Source organism: Amphiura filiformis, chromosome 18, assembly GCF_039555335.1.
Source record: "Amphiura filiformis chromosome 18, Afil_fr2py, whole genome shotgun sequence".
Lineage (NCBI taxonomy): Eukaryota > Metazoa > Echinodermata > Ophiuroidea > Amphilepidida > Amphiuridae > Amphiura > Amphiura filiformis.
Genome location: NC_092645.1, coordinates 60,555,792 through 60,577,332, shown reverse-complemented (window position 1 = coordinate 60,577,332; position 21,541 = coordinate 60,555,792). Strand labels below are relative to the sequence as shown.

Sequence of the window (21,541 nt, the reverse complement as noted above, 5' to 3'; positions counted from 1 at the left end):
ACTTAACAAGCATAGTGGCGAACTTGTGAAGTAAGATCCGGGAGTAAGAGAGTCAGGTCCCACGTTTCAAACTTCCTGAGCTACAAAACCCTGGTGCAAAACCCAAGTCTTGGCACTAAAATCTCTTCCGTATGCATAACAAGAGCTATATAGTTTATACGCCATAATACCACGGGTTTCCAAAACTATGCACTGTGCAGTAGTCATGACAGAGAGTGTTTACATCTCGAGGGAGCAAAGGCATAATACGCTTCGTACATTGGTGGAAACAAACATGAAGTCAAATATTTAAAACATTTTAACTTATCTATTTCAAACGTATGTCAATTTGAATGTCAATCACTTACTAGTATTCCAATGGAGTCAATTGATCTACTCAGCAATACCAAAAATGACTTTTTTTGATAGAGAGTCGCAAGTAGAAAGAATTACTGCGGGAAATACATGTATAATTCGATCCCGGAGCGCAAATAAATCAGTATTGGACCACGTTTGATGCATGTTAATTACTTTGCGTAACTTAGCATTTTAATGATATTACAACTTAAAGTTGTTTATTATAGGCCTATTGCAATGTGTTTTGTGTATCTATTAAGCGATTTTTGATGTTGAATGCCAAATAAAATTAAATAATTAAACCTGTTTCTTGTTTCTTTTCAGTGCGTTACTCGTAAGGAAATACTACATCTGGATCGATAACACCTTACTGGTGAGTAAAAATGCTCCTCTTGTTTATAGAATTATCTTGTTCATTTAGAAATGTCATAAATCTCATGCTTTAAATCAAAAATTGTATACATTTAGTTTGGGTTAACCCATTTTATTACACATCGGTGCACTGTGTCAACGCTGTGTTTTGGATTTTCATACGTAATTTATTCTTTTGTCAATCACTATACTCTACCTAACTCTGATATACTTTAATCGATTTTGACCATACTTGGTCACAACAATTACTGACCATGACCATGAAGTGTTTAAGAATGAGAATAAATGTATTGTTTTTAACCGCTGTCGTGCACCTATCGTCTTATATAACACGCGACATCATTATTTTTGGCGCAAAACAACCTCTGGTGAAAATCGTACAATCAACGATAAAAACAGCATAGCACATGCTAACATCAGATTATTCCATTTAATACGGTTATTTCAATTAAACATGTGCGACTATTATAGTCTATTTGGCTTCCTCGAGACATGACGTCAGTTACTTCACGCGTGTACAGATGCAGAGCCTTTGATTGCGCATGTAATCACGCCAGTCTTTTAAGTAATACTTCACTGTTTTGAGAAAGCCAAATGTACCATGGTAGGTGTTTCTTTATAGACTGATTTCGACTTCTAGTAGAAAGTTTCTACGCATATGTTATCGTAGTATTTGCGAGTGGCCACTGGCCGTCCTTGCTGAACCTCTGCTGATCCTTGATTTTTTCTAACGATATCGCACTAGGGATCAAGATTAATCTTCGCTAAGACTTTTCAAGAAACCCATTTATACTCGACGATATCCTGCATTCAAATGCGCATTTACCAATTTGCTATTTTGTATCCTCGTCTGCTACTCAATACATCGCACTTGGTCAATCAATTCAGATCGTATTGACAGTGCAAGGCAGTCGTATCTCCAATGGTTGCCATGTGAAGACATTGCGCTAAATTCGAATGACTTGGAGGCTTGTATCTTTTTATCTTTAATTCTGTCACCAATGCTACACTAGTAAAACTCCAGGGCGTAGCCAAAAATTTTTTGCAGAGGATGCGGAATTTCCAAAAATATTTGTTTTGCTTTTTTTTTAAACAAACATTTGTGCTCAATAAGGTAAAGTCCCAATGGACTCAACATAAACATGCAAGTTTTTCTGCCGTAATTGACTGACTCTCTGAGCCGTTTATTCAGAATAAAAATGTAACATTCGTTAATGAAAAATCGGATATGAAATATTATTTTTAATTATTTTAAGACATGCTCATATTTCTGCGTATGTGCATTCATATTAAAATGTTAACAAACAAGAATTCACACAGTTTATACCCCCTTTATATTCTGTTCAGAGTTGGGATTCTTTTAATTATAACAACATTCGTGACATTTGTGCACGAATAGCTGAAATCCTATGTGACCATCTTCATACCCTAGGGTAAGATAAGATGATGGAAATTGGTAAGATCATATTATAATTATGTTACTTAATTATTATAAAACATAAAATGAATGGCTGTTTTATGCCCATTCTACATTTCTATTCAGACGGCAAAGTTGGTAATTTTAAGGTTCTGTTATAGGACTCCCCGGCATTGACATGTACTTTCGCGAATCGTAAAGGGTCATCATGGTTAATCAAGATACTCGTGTATCTCGTTTAAGGTAGGGCATGAAAACGGCAAAAACTATTAGATACTAATTCACCGTTTGCACGGATCCGCCATCATGCTATCAAAAAAGAAGTTCTCCCTGCAAACGCATGCGCAAAATGTTCATTTTTGTTTCTCGCGCTTTTCTAACAATGCGCCAGAAGGCTTTTCAACGTGTACGCAGTAAATAAATTATGCGTTTGACAGGCGTACGCACGCACTTTGTGGATAGAAGCTCGTTTTGAGATGACTGTGTGATCGGCGAATAGGGCGTAACAATTCTCAAAATGGCAAATATTTATTTAGGCAAAGAGAACAAGCACACCTTATGTAGTTGATGGTGTTATTTTTCACGTGAGAAATAAGAAGACATTCTTTTGGGAACACTCGTAACACAAAGCAGCCATAGCACACACGAAATCCGTGGACTAAGATTTTGTTTTGTTTTTGAAGAGCCGAGCTGTTAACCATATCTTCCTAACCAAAAGTGCAATATAGACTGAAAAGCCCTTTGCAGACTAATACATAAAAATATGTTGTTTTATTGCTTTTGACACTGTAAGTCTTCGTGAAAAGATTTGTGTTTGTGCAAAGCTATGAATAAAGGTGTATTCGTACCATTCATTTCAGAACATTTTAACCATTTACGAAGCATAATTAAGGTGTACTTGTACTATACAGGGATTCACTTGTACTTGTACTATACAGGGATTCACAAAATAGAAAACGAACCAGAATTAAAATTTAAAATTGTAGGAATATAATGTTGAGATCTGATTATGAGGAAAACTATAAAGCCAAAAGCAAAAGCAGACAAAAACAGCATTATTGGCAGTACCATTTGAAGCCTTATACGTTACATTGTTATACTGTTTTATTCTTAATATTCAAGTGCCTCCAAGTTCGATTAGAAAAGCCACTGTGAAATATTTTGGGCGTTTTCCCTCCCGCAAAATGGCACCCCTTATATCAAGCTTTGGGGTCTCTTTTCACAAGTGGAAATTTATAATGGTCATTCTTTCAAAAGCGATGAGAATTGCACAAAACTATGAGAATTGAAATTTTTTTATTTTCAATCCCGTTGGCATACGTTCTCATCCAAATGCGTGAGAAATACTTAATACCGTGTAAACAACCTGTCACATTGCTTTAAATGATCAAATTTAAGGCCTAGGGTATGGACAAACTTAAAGAACATGTAACTGGAGAGGGGAAGCGACGAGTTACCCCAAATCACAGCGGAAGGTAGTGACTGGGCCGCTGAGTGCGAATATGTATTTTTATATTTATTTTGGAAGGTTCATGTTTTTTTTAAATTTTGGGACGTTTTTCCAAAATTTGATATTTTTGCTGATATTTCAAAAAAGCGTCAAGCGGTATACGTATATATTTTCCCACAATTCATTGCAACATTATAAAGAAATAAAATTTTAGAATCATCGTCCGGGACAGTTTATCTTAACAGGTGTGAGGCTTACATCTGAGAGTACATAATTAAGAGAGGCGCTACATCGATCGCTCAAGTGAGGACAGCGTGAGCTCGATACCTGTATAAGAGTCTGTTCGTCACGCCACAAATCCTGAAAGGTGATTATGAATATGTAATGATATGAATGAGCTAAATGTGACGTAGCTACGAAAAGGCGATGTTATTGGATGTATGTGGTTCATTGGGCGGAGCCATTATGCCATTACGCTGTTGTTGTGCAGACGTCACGTTCTGCGAACGGTACCAAAAGGTGACTAATAGAAATATATTACGGCTCTTGGCAGCAGACAGATTGCGCTGTTCTCTGACTGAGTGTTTGTCACGTAGACATACAGTGACCTGGGAAACATGTACAAAGCAGGGGATGCGACTGTGCCACAGGTTTTTGTCTTCGGAATCGGTATAGGCAATTTGTACAGAGTGCCGCTAGCCTGCTTACATTTTCAGACAATGAAGCCGGGGTGCTAAGGAACAAATTGTATGTTTGGATTTTTTTTATATCATGAACCTGAATAAAGATATGGCGGAATTTGTATTGATTACGTAACACCCGATTCTTTTAACCATAAATATTTCAAATTTGACGTATTATTTTTAGAATTTTGTATATAAAATATTGTATTGAGGGCGTTCTCCTCAGCAAATGTTATAATATGGCTTTAAGATGACCTAATATCTAAAATTTCTAAAGCGTATTAGGATCAACGTCTAGGTGTATTCTCTCATGAAAATTGCACTGCGAAATTCTCATGTCAATTTTGATCAGATGACTGAAATCGAAACTGTTTTGTACAAGTTTAAGCGAGTTAATATTTGTTTAAATGAATCTTTTTTTGTTGTTGAAAAAAGAACTTAAATATCAATATCATCTGTAACAATGCAGCAGTCACAGAGCATTGGCATGCTATTGACATTGTGAAGCTCTGAGGTAAATTAGGGTAAATAAAATAAATTGATCGAAATAATGTTATACCACATGACGTTTAAACTATGATTAGACAAATTGTGTAAAAGTGAATTGAATGACAAGAACAATTAGCCGATTATAGAGAAACACCTGCCCTTTATAAATCTCATAGCCTCATTTTTTGACATGACGAAATGCTACTTACTTTTGACACCCATTCTCTTCTATGTATTCTTGAAGCGTGCTAAGATGTCATTTTTATCGCGCCTCTTTAAAACAAAATCCCTCCCAAATCCGCTATCACGGAACAACACATTTTATTTTATATCACTCATACATAAATTCTAGACAGTTCATTGGTTGATTACCATTTGCCATTTTTACTATCACCCTCTCCGTGTGATAGTCTTTACCATCATGTGCTCTGGCGTAATGCGTCTGCGCCAAGCCGTGCGCTGACTCTTGGACTCGCCGATTTAGTTATGGGGTGGACCCCAAAATGTGAAATATATCACGGCAAAATACGGTGTTATGTTGATGAAAAAATGTATTTCCTACCTTAAATAGTATTTTAGTAATAGAATTTATGCATGAGTGATATAAAACAAATATTAACTGTCTTAAATTCGTGTAATGGTCGAAATATAATCACTCGGTGAAAGATGTATTGTTCCATTCCACTCGCCGTTCCGGCTCGTGGAATGGAACAATCCATCTTTCACCTCGTGATTATATTTCGACCATCACACTCATAGACAGTTAATATTTGTATAATATTATAGGATCAATGTAAATATATGCTATGAATACGGCGATGAAACCACAGTATTTAGTAAGGCACAACATCCTTTTTGGTCCTTTAGCGCTACCGGTGCCCGAAAAGGTACTGATGGCACTTTATATCGTACCCTGAACATTTAGGCGATAGAAACAAATTGGTTCGATCTTTCGATCGATCATCGATGCTTGGTCGATCCTTATAATTTATGAAATCAATTAATTTACTGTTGTTAATTGGGATAAAATAGTAATTTGTGCCTGTAGTGATATTAACCAATATAAATGTAGCGTTAATTCCGATTAATTAGTTGATAGTTCATTAATAACAAGCATCGAAGCAGGATCGACGGTCGATCCAAAGATCGAACAAATTTGTCTCTGATGCCTTATTTAAATGAAAAACAATAACACTATGCAACTGTGGATTATGATGCTTGATACAATTTATTACATCTCCAGGGAATAATGTTAATAGTCATCGGTACCTAACCGGGCACCGATAGTTCTATAGGGCCAAATTCGATGTGGTGCCTAAGTGTGCTGAGGCTTGTGGATCAACGCCTGTGCGTAGCGCACTATAAATCACTGCGCTTTGTTTTACACGTGTCAATATCGATTATGCGAAAATACCTACCCTGTTTTACGTACAATAATGATATCGGTTGGTAAATTATTCTCGGGTTAAAACATACATACATCTTACGTCAAACCAATACTAATAGCATCCGAATGCTCTATGCACAGCCCACATCGATGTCTTTGAGCATATCTGTTTTATTTACAAACAAAGCGATCTAACCTTGACATAAACGCATCATTTTGTGCGTCCTTGAGAAAAAAACATACCTTTTCTGCACATATCAAATTTTAGAGCTTAAAATCTTTCTATTTTTGCAACACACACTTTGTAAAGCAATCTAGCCTTGAAATTACTTTACCTCCCGTCTGATCAGCAAAACAGAAAAGAAGCGGTTCACAAGAGTCTGTATGCAACTTGTAAGATTGGATTCATGGAAACTTACAAAAGTTGCACTAGTTTTCAATGGAATGCGGCTGGTTACATAACAAATTATAAAGAATGAAAAAAATGTAAACAATTTCTGCAATTTAAAGTAAGTTTTATATATAATACAAAAATACATGAACTAGAGTTAAATTAACTGCAAGAAACACGGTCGCGGCAGCGGATGAGCCTCAGGAATATAAGTAGTATCTTAACGTGTAGAGTGCTTTCTGTGTTTTACTTGCTCACACAATGGGATACGTGTGTGCGTGTGATAAACGGTGATATATTGATTTGCCATATCGACATCCTATTTTAATAGATTTATCACTGGAGTACAAATATTGGCAGCTGTTTGCTACGTGCTTTTTTGAGATTTTGGCTATTGTTATGTTGAATATCATTGGCATAACATTATACAGACTACTCCGAATTCTTTTACTGGTAAAACAAGCCTTGCCTGATCTGACCCCAAATTGTTCGACACTAATTTCCTGGAATTCGGGTAAAATATGTTTGCGATAAAACACGAGCATTGAATGAACATTAATATTGACAACAATAATTCATATGCTTTTTGAAACACATAAATCGTATGAAATTAATATTGGTATTATATTGGAAGACTGTCTTACAATAAAATGCTTATAATATGCTTTTAGCCTGGCTTGAGCTTTTTTTTTTTTGTACCTGATCCCATCAGGGCACAAGTGTGTCTCCACACGGATCGACTGTTTAAGCAAATAATAAAGTTAACTCAAATACAGTTAATAGAGCAAAAGCGACAACGACGAATAAATATAATTGCAATCAGCTGATAAAGCTTCACTAGGATTACATGATCAGTCGACACGGTAATTTGGGAATTCTTTTTCTTTAAAGAGATACAATGGTGTTCAATACGAATATAGTAATATATATCTAAGTCAACCTCTACTACTTCTACAATTTCCATAAAATAACCAAATTTATAGATATTAGAAACGACCTAATCAAAAGAAGACTTGTTATATTTCAACCGTGTGAGTGTTTACTTAATATGCGATTCAACGGGCAGTGACGCGTGAAATTGCTTTGACTGATTTGGCTGGCATTGTCAGTGATGCATGAATTTCATGGAGATATGGGTAATTTTACAGCATCTGATACTACAAGCAGTTTATACAAGCAAATAATTGCTGCGAATGCTGGTTGGAAAATATAGAGCATTTCAAGGTAGATGGGTAGTGACATTATACAACGTTTGTCTTGCATAGTAAAATTATGCGATATTTTGTAAAAACAATGTATGGACTCTGACTCTCAATGAAATAAAATAATGAAGAAACGAAAAACAAATTTTACTTAGAATTGCAGAATACGAATCACGTAATCACTAATTGACATTTATTACAAATCCATATTTCCAGCTCACTCTGTTTGTTTTCTGTTTGTTTTTAATAACTTCTTATATACTTGTGGGAATTACTTGTTCAACAAAAATCCATTTGGTTTTCCCTTTGGAAAATAAAATAGAATAAGATTTTGTTTAAAGGGGGAAATGATGAAATACAGAAACCATTATTGGAAAAGATGTCTTCAGCATAGTTTTAAATAATTACAGAGTAGCAGCATTTTTGATATGAACATGTAAGAGCGCAAACAATAATCAAGAGGTATGACGCAGCGGTGGCGAGACATCTAAACACTTTTATATAGACAAAAAGTACAGGATAGTATTTCCAGCAAAGAAATACATTACCATTACCAATGAATCATAGACAATATATAATGGCGATGGGCAAAACTTTGAATGGCATTTAGCTAATTCACAGCGGAATGATTGCCCGAGAATTGAAGAAAGTATTTACATATTTCAAGGAAGAAAGGCGGAATAGGTACACAGGAACTGTTGATAGAGAAATCGTAGAATTATAACATGTATGGACTAGTCCGAGGCGAAATTCAATCCTGGAGGGAAAAATAGTATTGGGTCACGACTGCTGCATAAATTACGTTTCATTATTTTTAAGTGCTTTATATCACGTGCCTTCCATATGACATAACCACTTAACATCCATTCAAACAGCTGATTAAACAGAGGGTAAAAGTGCCGTTAGGTGTGTAGTCTTGACCACAAAATAAAACAAAATACGATCAGATGATAATTTAAAATTGATAAATAATATTCGTATTAAAAAATCAGCGGTCTAATGCTTCAGGACTAACTCGACTGACTATGATTCTCTGCTTCATCTGGCTATTGGTAATGTCCGTTTTGCGCTTCCTGTGGCTCATGTTATACGCGCTGGTGCCTTAAAGTGTGCTTTATATTTCCCTGTCTGTTCATTGTGAATCAACATGGTAACATGTCCAAAAAGCAAATGTTCAAATGTTCAAATGTCACAGGAAAGCTACCGAAACTGAAATAGCCTGATACAAAAAATGCAGGTATCTCCTTTTTAAATACGTATAAATTATTAGTAATTTCAAGCTTTAAGAGCCATTGAGCTACCCCACTATGATTTTTTGTCTCAAATCTGTTTCCCTGCTCTTATTGTTAGAATCGTCTTTTTCAGGCTTATTTATTTAGAATGTCAAACAATTCACACGTCAGGTTCAGTCCCGGCAGATTTCCCGTGACATTTGAACATTTGCCGTTTGAACATGTTCACATGTAAAACAGCATTCTTGGATTCACAATGAACAGACGGTGAAACATTCATAAAGCGCACATTTACTTTAGTTAAACTATGAATTCACATTCTTATTCAATGGATGCGTCTTGTAAAGAATTCACGTAATTTGATTGGTTTTCTGGTGTAGACCCTATAATATCTCACAATAGTTGATAGTGATATTAGTCATGGCGCGCGCCGCCACACAACGGCGGCACGCTTGTTGCTCCTCAATGATCGAGCGATAATGCGTTCGCGTAATACACGTGCGAGAACTAAGAACGCTATTCGGCGGTTTAGATGTTCGTGATGGTTTCGTTCATTTAAAACAACGGGGATGTCCTCACAAAAGTAACTTTATTTTTTTTCTGAAAAAAGGCAGTTTTTCTCGCAAAAATTACATTAAAACTGAATAAGAATGAGAATAAAAGATAGGATTCAAAACTACTCAAAATATTGGCCAGCCCATCCATTATGACACGATATTGGATAGGCAAAAGACAAAATCCTATCTTTTATTCTCTAATTCAAGGTTTTAAAGAACATACCGATACGCATTGTCGCGTTTGATATCAATATAAAGAAGTTAAATATTAAAAATGAATCCTAAAAAGAGTTGAAAGTTTGGCCATTATAGTGTTTCTTTATAGACTGCTTTAGGCTTCCTGCGGATATCGCTGTAACACTATTGGTGGCTGTTTGTGTTGGTTTTGGAGACAACATAAAACAAAATTACTTTACGATTTACTTACGAATTCGTACTAGGAATCAAGATTAATCTTCGTCGAGACTTTTCAAGAAACCAATTTATACTCAGAAATACGCTGCATTGAATTCGTACAGCTACCAATTGCTATTTTCGTCTTCGTCGGAAATTCAAAACATCGCACTTCGTCAATCAAACTAAGTTACAGCTATCAGTGCAAGAAAGTCTTACCTCCTGTGGTTGCCGTAAACTGTGTTGGAAGCAAAGTCATTGCGATTTCTACCAACGAGGATTGCGAGCATCATCAGTGTCTATATCTATAAATGCGCTTTTATAAACACGCACCTGACCCATGGGCACGACTTACCAAGACCAGCAAGCGTGACCAAATCCTCATGCATTGACCACTATACAGATAGCGATAGGAACTCCGTAGATAAATATCATCAAATTTAAGTATTAATTGAATTGCAAAATTATTAAATATTTTGCAATTCCGAATTTGTAATATGTTATCAAAAACAATATTTTGAAAGTATCCAACGACGGAAACGTTTACAATATAATCACAAAGTTGAACAAAATAGACAATTTTGCTGCACAGCAGCCCCATGTTGTTCCGCCTTTGCATTCAAATGTATAGAAAGACCACTCGCTATATAGAAGGTCACTTCGAGACTTACTGTCTATAAGATGTTATGACAGCGCGGAGGTGGTCACGTGCGCATTTATAAAAGCGCATTTATATATTTAACCGAAGTACACTGATTATTGATTTCAATGGAATTTAGTCAAGTCGTGAAATGTAATTTGTCAATCGCAATTAATCAACTAATTATGACGACAAATGTACCGCAATTCTCGCGATTCCAAATACAGCGCGCCACCAACGACGGCAGTGAAAATGGGCATTTCCGTGTCTGGGGTCGACATCCTTTTCATCAACCATAGCTGACCATGTTTGTGATTATTACTCTAAAAACACAATGTTTTTGAAATTTTTTGAGATTTTCTGTGTTGAAGTGAAATATTGCACTTTGATATTCACATATGTCTTTTTCTAAAACCCGCAAACTTGATGTTGATACTAGGTGTTAACTTTTTGTTATCCCATTTTCTAAAACCGCCCTTTTTTGTTTTTAAACTTTACGATGCTTTTCAGCCCGATACGCGCGAGCCTAGTCAATGCGAAGTATAGGCCTAGGCCTGTCCTTTTTTAATGGAAAACGCATGTTTTATTTTGGTTATTAGAATAAATTGTTTTAATTCTTTCTGAATTTATTGTTTGTTCAATACGATAATAATATAACACCAGCATACTTAAGAACATCCATAGGTGTTGCGTTTTTGTAATCGGCCTATACATTTTCTAAAAATGATGGTTTTTTTGCACGAAGGCGCTTAGCGGCCCGCCGCGCGGGATAGGCCCAGAGGAGGAGACGACATCATGCTGTGATTACGTAATCACGCAAGCATATTATCAATCGGTAGCGTCACGTGACCGTGTCAGTTCACAAAATGCCAGGGTCGAGTGCAGACCTCTGGTCGACACTGCTGGTCAGTACACTACACACACAGCATTGAGGCTTCGAGAACTAAAACATAGACCCTGTATTTATTTAATTATCAGGAAACTTTTAAGATTCAATTTTATTTCAACATTTTTCCGGATGCTTTTTGCTACTTGCCGGTTAAATAGCCCATATTTACCTCAGCGGAGAAAGAGGATGTTTGTTGTTTATCGATACAACGCGAACGCATGTCATTGACATTGGCATGGAAGCAGCTAGCTACTTGGTTCAGGTCTTCTACGGTAAGAATCCTTTTCGTGAACGATTTAAATGTCTTTCTGATAAAATAATCCATTAATATTTTTAATTTGTTACTCTGATTTCTTTGTGGTATATATTCAAAACTCGAAATAGCGCCGAGTTTCGAGCTTTCGTTATGTCATGTTCAGTGTGTTATGGTGCAGAATTCTGCTACCTTTCATGTTCGTAATCGTATTTACCTTTTCGTTTTCATGAATGATTTGTTTTGGGACCCGGCGCGGCTCGGATATTCCATTCCAACAAACAATTTATTAAATGATTGTCTTTCTGATATAATAGTAATACATACCACCAAGAGATATGCAAATTTTCCTGATCACACTGGCACTGCACTCGCTTTTAATAAAATTTACCAAATTTTGGAATTGGATCCTAAAAATTTTCACCAGCCAGGCAGGACTCATAATTTTACCAATTGCATCAGAATCTACTTTTAAGGTTTAGCATCCTGCTACTATACTGTTAGGCAAATTTGATTTATTCAGAAAGCGTACAGTGCAGTATTATGCAATTTAAGAACTGGCCGACTGTTCGCGTAAAAAAGTCACGCCTGCATGAGGCTGCGCATCACGCGATGCTACGCAGATTGATCGGCGAATGAGCTGGTGATGATGACGTATTTCAGGCTAGCCAATCAGAACCCGACTTCATTTTATTGATTGTTTTACACAAACTGCCAAAAATAGGTCGGATAAAAACTGTGAAGGAATTCAATTTTGCAAAAGGCTGCAAGTTGAATATGTATTGACATTCGCCATGCTGATGTGCCCATCGTTAGCGACCATTGTTTTGTTATACTGCACAAATTAAGGACCATCAATGTCAGGATTTAAAAAAATCGATATATCGGCCACTCAATATAGGCCAGATTTTCCATAATTTTAAAGGAAACCTATTGATTTATTTTTAAATTTTTTCATTTCATATAGGCCTACAGTGGAGATGATGAATGCGAACCAGACGAAAGGTATTCTCATGTGTGTATTTTGAAGTGGCGACTACTGGGGCAGACTAGGTCGACGCCTGTGCACTGTGCTGCTAAACCTGATGATGAAGAGAGCGACAAATTGTCGCCGACAATGTAAGGCGACGAAAAAAGAAAACCCTGTTCTACGGGCCCGGCCGACCCAGATTTTGAACAAATTGGGGAAAAAATGTTCATTTACGGCGCTTACAACAATGAAAGCGACAGCGAGAAGGTGTGCGTCTGATTCCAGTGGTGATGAAGCTTGTTGGCTCTGTTTTTGAGCAGCGGTACCACCAGAACATGTTACACGCAAGAGTCAAAATTAATATCAAGCAGTGTACTGGTCCATATCAGCAATTCAGTATGAGCTGGACAAAAATGCTCTCAAACTGGAAGCAGAAGAACTTGAACCTGCCTGCTGCAAAATACATTGTATGTGGGGTGGTATGTGCACTATTGTATGTGGCGGTACCGGATAGGGAGTCCGGGTTCGATCTCCTCTAATTCTGTGGTCCTACTTTAGAAAAATGTGTGGAGAGCCACCAACCACCGGAACTCATTAACACATTTAACACTAACAGTGATCGTACTGTAACTTAAGAAATGTTTAAAAAGAATTATGAAAAAAAAATCTGAAAAAAAAATATTACCCCCCAACAAAAATTGTTGCAGAAACAAAAAATGTTGGGATTTTTTTTTTTTTTTTGCAAACAATTTTTTTTTTTTCAAAATTCTTTTGTTGGAATCCCACAGGTAAATTTATTTTTTTTGGCCAAGAATTTTTGGAGGGCAAAATTTCAAAATAATATTCAAACAATAGAATTTATGAGAAACAATTTTTTTGGGGGGCAAATGGTTTTTTTTTTGCAAAATATAACAGAAAACAATTGGATCTACTAAACTGCACAAGGATAGGAATAAAGATTCTGAAAACATCCTTCCTTGTGTAAACTGAACTTGTTACATAAGCCTTTTCAAAATATGGCGTACACAATAGGAGGGCAGTATTCAATAGCCTTCCTTTACCCACTTTGTGCAGCGCCACCCTAATGTGTCCGCCATATCTCCAAAAGGCGAATAGCCATATGCTCGATTGAATTACAAATTTACCGGAAAAAAGGTGATATTTCATAAAGCGTAGGGTACGGTACTCCTGAGCATTTTGACACCTTTTTTTCATAAAAAAAATTGGTTGAAAAGTGAGAAAGTGTCAGCCCAAAATTTTTGATGGGAGTTTAAGAGCTAATTTTGGATGCAACTGTTCAGCCTAAAAACTGTTATGTATCCCCGATCCCCTACTGAATATTTAAAAGTCAAAACTGCTCCCCTTGTATGTAGTTATTTTGCAGACACTGTCTCAATTTTTGACCAATTTCAATAAAACTGGCGTCAACTTAAAGCCTTAAGTCCGATTCTTACTCCACCACATCGCAGCGTGATACGATAAAACCTTGCAGCATCGCGCGATGAAATTAAAATGTACATTTGAATTTCATCGCGCGATGCTGTGATGTTTTAAAAGCATGTGGGGTCTGCATCTCCTTTTATGGTCATTCTGCCGACCATGATTTTCCAGCAGCCAATCACAAGCGTGCAGGGCTGCGATATCTCAGCGCGATGCTATAAAGATGTACAAAATCCAACTCTATCGCGGACCGAAATTTCCACCGCGCGATGAGAATTTTTACCGCCGAGCTCGTAAAAACCTGGCTCAGATTTCAGTTTTCATAGCATCGCCTCGCGCTGCAATGTGGAGTAAGAACCGGACTTTAATGTACGATTTCCTTCATTGACAGGTTTGGGAATTGCAGGAATGATATACAGGAATTTTGTGTGAATCACATGATTCTTGGAAATTATATATTGTCTGGACATGAAACTACAACACAATTCAAATAACTCTTGTAGCAAAAATCTTGGCAAGCTTTATTTTACATGTTTGCAACAAAATTCATATCTGGTCATAATTAGGCAGCATGTGTTGAGTATAGATGACTGCACTGTTAAGCGGTGATGTTTTGTACGTACTGTTACAACCTCTTTTTTCCATTTTTTTGACTGTTTAATTAAAGAATTTGATATTCAAAACCAAATTATGCGGTAGACTAGTTTTGATTTCTTTGTGTAAAAAGGTTGAAATTATAATGTATTTTAAGCCAGGTATTTTCGAGTAATTTTGTGCCCTGGTACCCGACTGGTTTTTCGTGCAGGTAATCAGGTACCCGAAATTGCAAAAAAAGTGTTGTTTTTTTGGTTTCTGAGTGTCTCTGGACCTAAAGCTGAATGCTAAATCTAATTCATGGTTGACTTTAGCTCTAGGTCCAGGGACACTCTGAAACAGAAAAACAACAAATAATTAAAACAATTGGAATTTCGGATACCCGGGCAGGTAATTTTCTGCACGGGTAATGTAATCTCAGGCGGGTACCCACAAGCCCACCCGAAAATCGCTGCCTTATTTGGCCCTCAAACACAAATCTTTGAACTTATTTTAAAAACGCAAGCTTTTGGCCCGTATTTCCAAAAATTTATCAAAATTTAAATTTGACTTTAATTGCCAGTTACAACTAAGGGGGCTATCAATTTTTCTTCGGAAGGGGGTCCCAAATTTTCGGCGTCAATAAAATTGCGACCCCCCTATTTCGGCAACAAAAATTTAATGACCCTGCCACATCACCGATACACATTACCCCCAAAACAGGTTAAAATTGTATAAATAAACACACTATCTGTGGCCATCTTGTGACTCCCTACATTTTGGTCATCAAAATTGTATGACCCCCTTGTTTTTCTCTCCAAAAATGAATGACCCGCCCCGTATATTTGGGACCCCCTTCCGAAGAAAATGATAGCCCCCTAACTAAAGGAATAGGATTTAGCTGTTTCATTTTGGCCAAACAGGATTTTTTTTTAAATCTGACAAAATGAGGCCTAAAAAAATTGTTTGATTGGTGTACCATAAAAAAAAATGGGTCTGTAAATTGCTTTTTTTCTTTCTTTTTTAAAATTTTAGTTTTTATATTACCGTATTAATTTATTTTGCAAAACAGAAAGAAAAAAAAGTCTAAGGTCGGGCGGACTCTGGCCTATTTTTAGGGTCGGTCGGGTTACGCCAATCAAACAATTTTTTTTAGGCCTTAGTGCTGTATTTTTCTGGAATAGGGAGTAGCTACTCCTTGGTTATTAAAATCTCAACTTCGCACAAATCCAACAATGGTACCAATTTTGCTGTTTAGTGTTTCGAAAAAACTACAAGGGCAACAAATTAGGATTTCAAAATTTATTTAAGAGCCCAATAAAGAGTAAGAAAATGATACACTTCAGGGACCGTTCAATATTTACGCCAGTGTGTAGGGTGGGAGTTATGACAAAATAATTGACAAAAACTTTTTCCCCAAAAGTTTCTGATTCCCCCTTATTTTCCCCCTTTTCTTCATTTCCCACCAGGTTCAAATAACTCAGATTCCCTCAAAATCTGGATTTCACCCTTAAAACTCCCACCTCCCCGGATTAAATATTGAATGGTCCCTTATCATCATTGGGTATGCAAAGGATCTTTTCTTCAGCCTGTTTAATGTCACTTTCAGCACCCTCTGCTCAATCATGGGCACCCAAGTTTGTGATTGGTAGTCACACTGGTGCATATTTCACTGGCTGTAGTATTGAATCGCGCACACCAACCAAATACTTATACGGCAGAGCTCTCACACACAAATACAATGGCGGTTTGTCGGTGCGCTTGTGGTGCAACAGAGTGAAAGCACAGACATCACTATGTTCAATACTAAATTTTAGTCACATGACATTGTTTCAAGACAAGATTACGACGCCTTTCCATTTCCTTTGTCAGAGGACGAATAGGTTGTACGCAGACTACCCACTTGATGCCTCACCGATGTTGCATACTTTTCAGGCAGCGAAACTCTTCCCACGATGCATCCGTTTATCAAAAGGGAGATGCTCGGAATCACAACTCATCTTCATATTGAATCTCTGAAAAAGAAAATAAATTAAAAAGAGAATAAATTAAAAACATTTAATTATGATTTCTTTTGTAAAGTTTGCAGTACTGACGTGCGAGCTAGCAGAGATTTAAAAACAGGACTCGAGGAGGACTCGGCTGGACTCGAAGATGAATCCTCGAGTTCTAAGCTTCCGAGTCCTGACTCTGAGGCCTACCATAGAAAATATTCCAAACAACATGGAAAATATGTGAAATTTTTTTAATCTATCATGAAATATTAATCTCAACAATTTATGAATGCATACAAAAAAAACAGGGGCTAAGCAAAAGACTCAGAGGAGGGGGGTCCATGGACAGGGAGCAGTGCTGGGCCCTTTTAACATCTCCTTTTCAGCCCTATCCATTTTCACTCTGCTCTGGCCCTTGGACTTCGCCCACCCTGTCCACCCACTTGCTACGCCCCCTGTAAAAACAGTTGAGTAGATATCGTAGTTAGATGGTTTTCTTCTTGGGTCTTTAAAATTGCCGACAGATTTTCCGATCGGTGAAGGTGACTCAAGATTTTTCAATGCATCACTGATGTAGCCTTCATAGTCATACTGGAGTGGAGAAAGAAGGCTAGAAGAAGTGAGCTAATTTGAAGCTAAAGCTTTCGAGTTACTAGTACAAGTATTCGAGTAAATAGTCAATTTCACAAGAAATTATATACCGCGTACTTTGTTATATTTACCATTCACCTTCCTGGTATGATAGTTGAGCATGCTTTAACTCTAAAATGAAATATGAACATTTCATACCCTGAGTAAGACAGAGACTTCAAAAAACTTTTAAAGCACTTGTTTTGCCAGTACAAATTTTGTAAACAAAGTCAGATGAGATTTTCTCATCTACTCTGCAAGTGCAATGTCTGAGTCTCGGTTAGAGATCGAGAGAGCACACATGATTTACCGACGCAATTCAATTCTTATCGGTTACAATTTTATTCAAATGAAAAATTACATGACTACGGCAGAGAAATTATCAGATTTGAAAACAAAGAAAAGAGAAAGCTTAAAATTGTCGAGCTTCGACGTGTTCCGTGACCGTGTACACTGCAATATAAATCTACATTACCAGGGAACTGCAAGTGCAACTGACCCCATAAAACATTGAAATCTTATGCATTTAAAGCATAAAAGTCCCGCATAAAGTACATTATTTGAGTAAAAATATAATGTAGCTTACCATTCTGACGATAATCGTTGTTCAAATGAAGAAAATAGGCAACGTGAAAGACGATTTTGTGAAGATGATTTCTTCAAAAACATCGCGAAGTGCTGCATTTGTCATGTTTGTTTACTTCCTGGACAGCAGCACATGCGAGTGTCCATGACCTTTTGACCGAAATAGGCACTTTGCGCATGCGTACTTTCTAAAAGTTGCCTTATTAGCTTGGCTGATACCCGTCGTCTTCAGATTCGGTTTCGTAAATTTGAAATCGCTGTATTAAAAAAAATGTAGGAGCGCTTAAATATTGAGGACCATGGATATTTGCAGCACGATAAAGGAATTCATGTAGTACTCATCAGTCTCTAACCGCGGCACTTCACGAGCGCAGAGAGCGGAAAAACTGGGCCGTCTTTTGCCGTGTGTAAGATACGGTGGTTCCAGGTTTAAAAAACCGGACTGAATTGCCGTAGGCGTTATCGTCGCTGGATACCGTCTCCTCCTCTGGGATAGGCCTACAGCAAAGAAATTCAAGTAAATTTTAAAAAGATTCTTAATACTCATTACTTATAAACATGCATCACATTGGTTTGCCGTTTTTGTTATTTGTAATTGTTTGATTTGTCCTTATTTTATTTTTAGCCTAAATTTGTATTTTTAATTATATTACTATCAAACATTAAAAAAATTACAATCGCAATAAAAACACTTTGTAGGCATAGCCTACCGCATAAAAAATAACATTTATTTTTATTAATATTTCAATTTGAGACTTTAATGCATAAGTTCAACAATACCTCATAGAGTTCTAGCATAATAATAAAGATGAAGAAAGTTTCAAACTGCAAAAGAGTACATTAATTTTAAAAGATCATTATTTTAAGGCATATCAAGAAAATATGCATGAAAAAACTTCATAACTTTAGAACCAAGTATTCTAGACCTTTGGTGTTTTCAGTTTAAAATGATAGCCTATTATACGTGTAATGGTTACACAATTTTCAAAAATGCCTCCTTTGGCCCCCATGAACCAGATCGTGTCACAATTAAGGTTTAAATTTGACAATTGTCATGTCCGATTTTAATATTAATTCATGTTTCTTTTAATTGTTCATATTTTATTTTTACTTCCGCTTTCTTGCATGTCATATGCCATCTTTATTTCATCTTTCCCCTTTAATAATTCATAACCCAAGGAAATTTACTCTTAATGTAGGCCTAGGCCTACTCCCAAATAGCACACGTTGGTTGGAATGAGTTTCTTTTTAGTCATATTATCGGTCGGCACAACATTGAAAAATCAAACACCTTTTCGACTAATTGGACAATTTTAAACACCTAGGCCTAGGCCTATACATGTTTTTTAAAAAGAAAAAGAAAATGGAAAAGATTAAAATCTTTCCCATTTTCCTTTTCTTTCTCATGAAATTATAAGTCAACACTTTGAAATGAACTGAACTGTAGTGTAGCCCATCCTTTACGGCACTGACTTTGGCCAAATTGGAAAGGTTTAAATTCGGAGGGTCGACATTTCTTGCATATTAAATAATGGATCAGGCCCATGGATCAAGGACTCAACCTACAGGGTGTATCAAAATGATTGGTACCGACGACTTTTCATTTTTTGCCGAATTATTTTACTGTTTAGTGTATCAGTATGGGGTTAATTGTTTAAATATGTGTAATTATTATAGTTATATATTCTCTAAGAATTTTAGATCATAAAGATAGCACATTCTTGGCAGAAGTTACGTGATTCTAAAGGAAAGTAGGCGTTTTTACACTTTTCATCGCAACGCTGGATCAGTAGCGCACCATTTTCAAAGCTCTATTTTGCTTCAGATACCTTGTGGGAATGATATGTTGAAAATCATGGAAATGCTTTTTCCCTTACCTATTTCTTCATTCATAATATTATATAAATGTTCTAATCATTGGTTGAGAGTAATATTATTGACTTGAATAATTTAGGTGGGGTAAAAAGAAGTTTATGTATCAACGGCTTCCAGGGCGGTAATTTAAATTGTAGTATTGAGGTTACTAAGTAGATGGTGTGGCAGAATGGCTATAGACTGTAGACAGTGTAGGTTAGGTTAGACCTGGTAAAAGTTATTGGAATGGCTCCACAGTATTCCACACTTCAGCATGCTTTCATAGTAAAGAATCACTGGTTGACACGAAGCTATGGAGGAGTGCAGAGAAGATTTAAAAGACAGTTTCCAACAGCAAGGAGTATCCCATGCAAAATTGCTATAATTTGCAATGTTTCAAAATTTGATATGGGCAGTTACAGAATGGATCCATCCCAGGTGTTAAGTTCATTCACGATAGAGCTTCACCTCACACTGCCAGAGTCGTAAGGCAGGGACTTCAGGAACTGTCTTTCTAAAAGCATGTGTAAAGCAATTTTATGTTATGTAGACTAAGATATTGAAGAGCATGAATGCAATAAATTGTTCAAGCAGTGAACCTATTCATTTTGTGTTGTGTAAGTAAAACCATGATTACGTCGACCTTCGTTTAAAGGACAATATCTCCCAGATGCATCAACCTATCATCTTCATATTATTACATCGATAAGTTAACATATGATCCTTTCTATTTATTGTAAAAAAACTATACTAATTAGCAATTTTATATTTTTGATATATTTTTGAAAATGTCACATAGCCCGGTACCAATCATTTTGATACACCCTGTACAAAGTAAAGAGGTCAAATCTGGGGATGGACTTTATTGGAGGGGTGAACGCATTGTTTAGGCCTGCTTCATTTGAGACTGAAGGGGCGAACCGGGACCCCCCCCCCCCCCCACACACACACCGATTTACGGTGAATGATATAGGCCTACTGTACAATAAGGGACAATTTGCAGTTGATGTTTTTGACAAAAACAAGATAACTTAACATGCTTAACAATGTAGTTTGGAGGCCATTATAGGCCTAAATGAAAACGTGCCTATTCACACAGAAGGGTAGGTCTATTCGAGCCCCGCACCAAATTTATTGAGGGGCTGAGCCTATGTAATTTTGTTGACAGAACTGCACCACGAGAGTTTATTTTAAAAATTAACAGGTTTATTTGTTTAGTGCAAGTATATATTTTCTCCCGACATTATACATTGGGGCCAAAGTGTTTTGTTTATAGGGCTATATATCGAAGGAAATGGCTTCTAAATCTACGACCTTTCGTGGTCATACAGTAGGCCTACATCATGCTACAAAGAGTGTTTCAAACGTCACTCGAAAAATGCTTTAAAACAATTAATTCATATCTATTCAAGTTTGTAAAAAGGTTATAAATGTAAAACATCTATAGGCCTAGGTTAGGAAAAAAAATAATAAAAATAAAAATAAGACAAGCGTTCAAAACATTTTTGAAAACCAAGCTTTTATCTTAATCATGTATCACGCATGGTAATAATTATGGGAAAAGTTATCCAAACAAGAAATAAAAAAGGCACGAATTTGCGTTTTAGATTAAATTTTCTGTTTGAAATTGTCTTGCATCAAAAGCATTTGCTATTATAGGCCTACAATGTACCCAAACTCGAAAATTGACATTTTGATATCGGTTTTATAGGCCTAGATGGTCGATCAGCATCAGAGACATCAACATTTTTGACATCGAGTTTTAACCGTAGATGGTTGAATAGGAATACAGTACATTTGAAAT

General features: G+C 36.5%; 1 protein-coding gene and 1 long non-coding RNA gene across 6 annotated transcripts in view; one reads left to right on the top strand and one right to left on the bottom strand.

Annotated features, from left to right (window-relative positions):
- The window catches only part of LOC140138889 (uncharacterized), a 241,675-nt gene that overhangs the window by 92,348 nt on the left and 127,786 nt on the right, over window positions 1-21,541 (top strand). Inside the window, exon 1 of one of the 5 annotated variants that reach the window (XM_072160668.1) lies at window positions 675-709. The exons of 3 other annotated variants lie outside the window; for them this stretch is intronic. The gene's annotated coding sequence lies outside the window, so the exon portion shown is untranslated. Of the gene's footprint in view, window positions 1-674; window positions 710-21,541 lie in introns of those variants that run through there. One more of the 5 variants, XM_072160673.1, reaches the window with a different exon arrangement.
- LOC140138888 (uncharacterized) lies at window positions 14,597-18,071 on the bottom strand. The gene is made up of 2 exons (XR_011857076.1): window positions 17,885-18,071; window positions 14,597-16,689 (listed from the first exon to the last, which is right to left on the bottom strand). It is a non-coding gene; the product is annotated as an uncharacterized lncRNA (long non-coding RNA).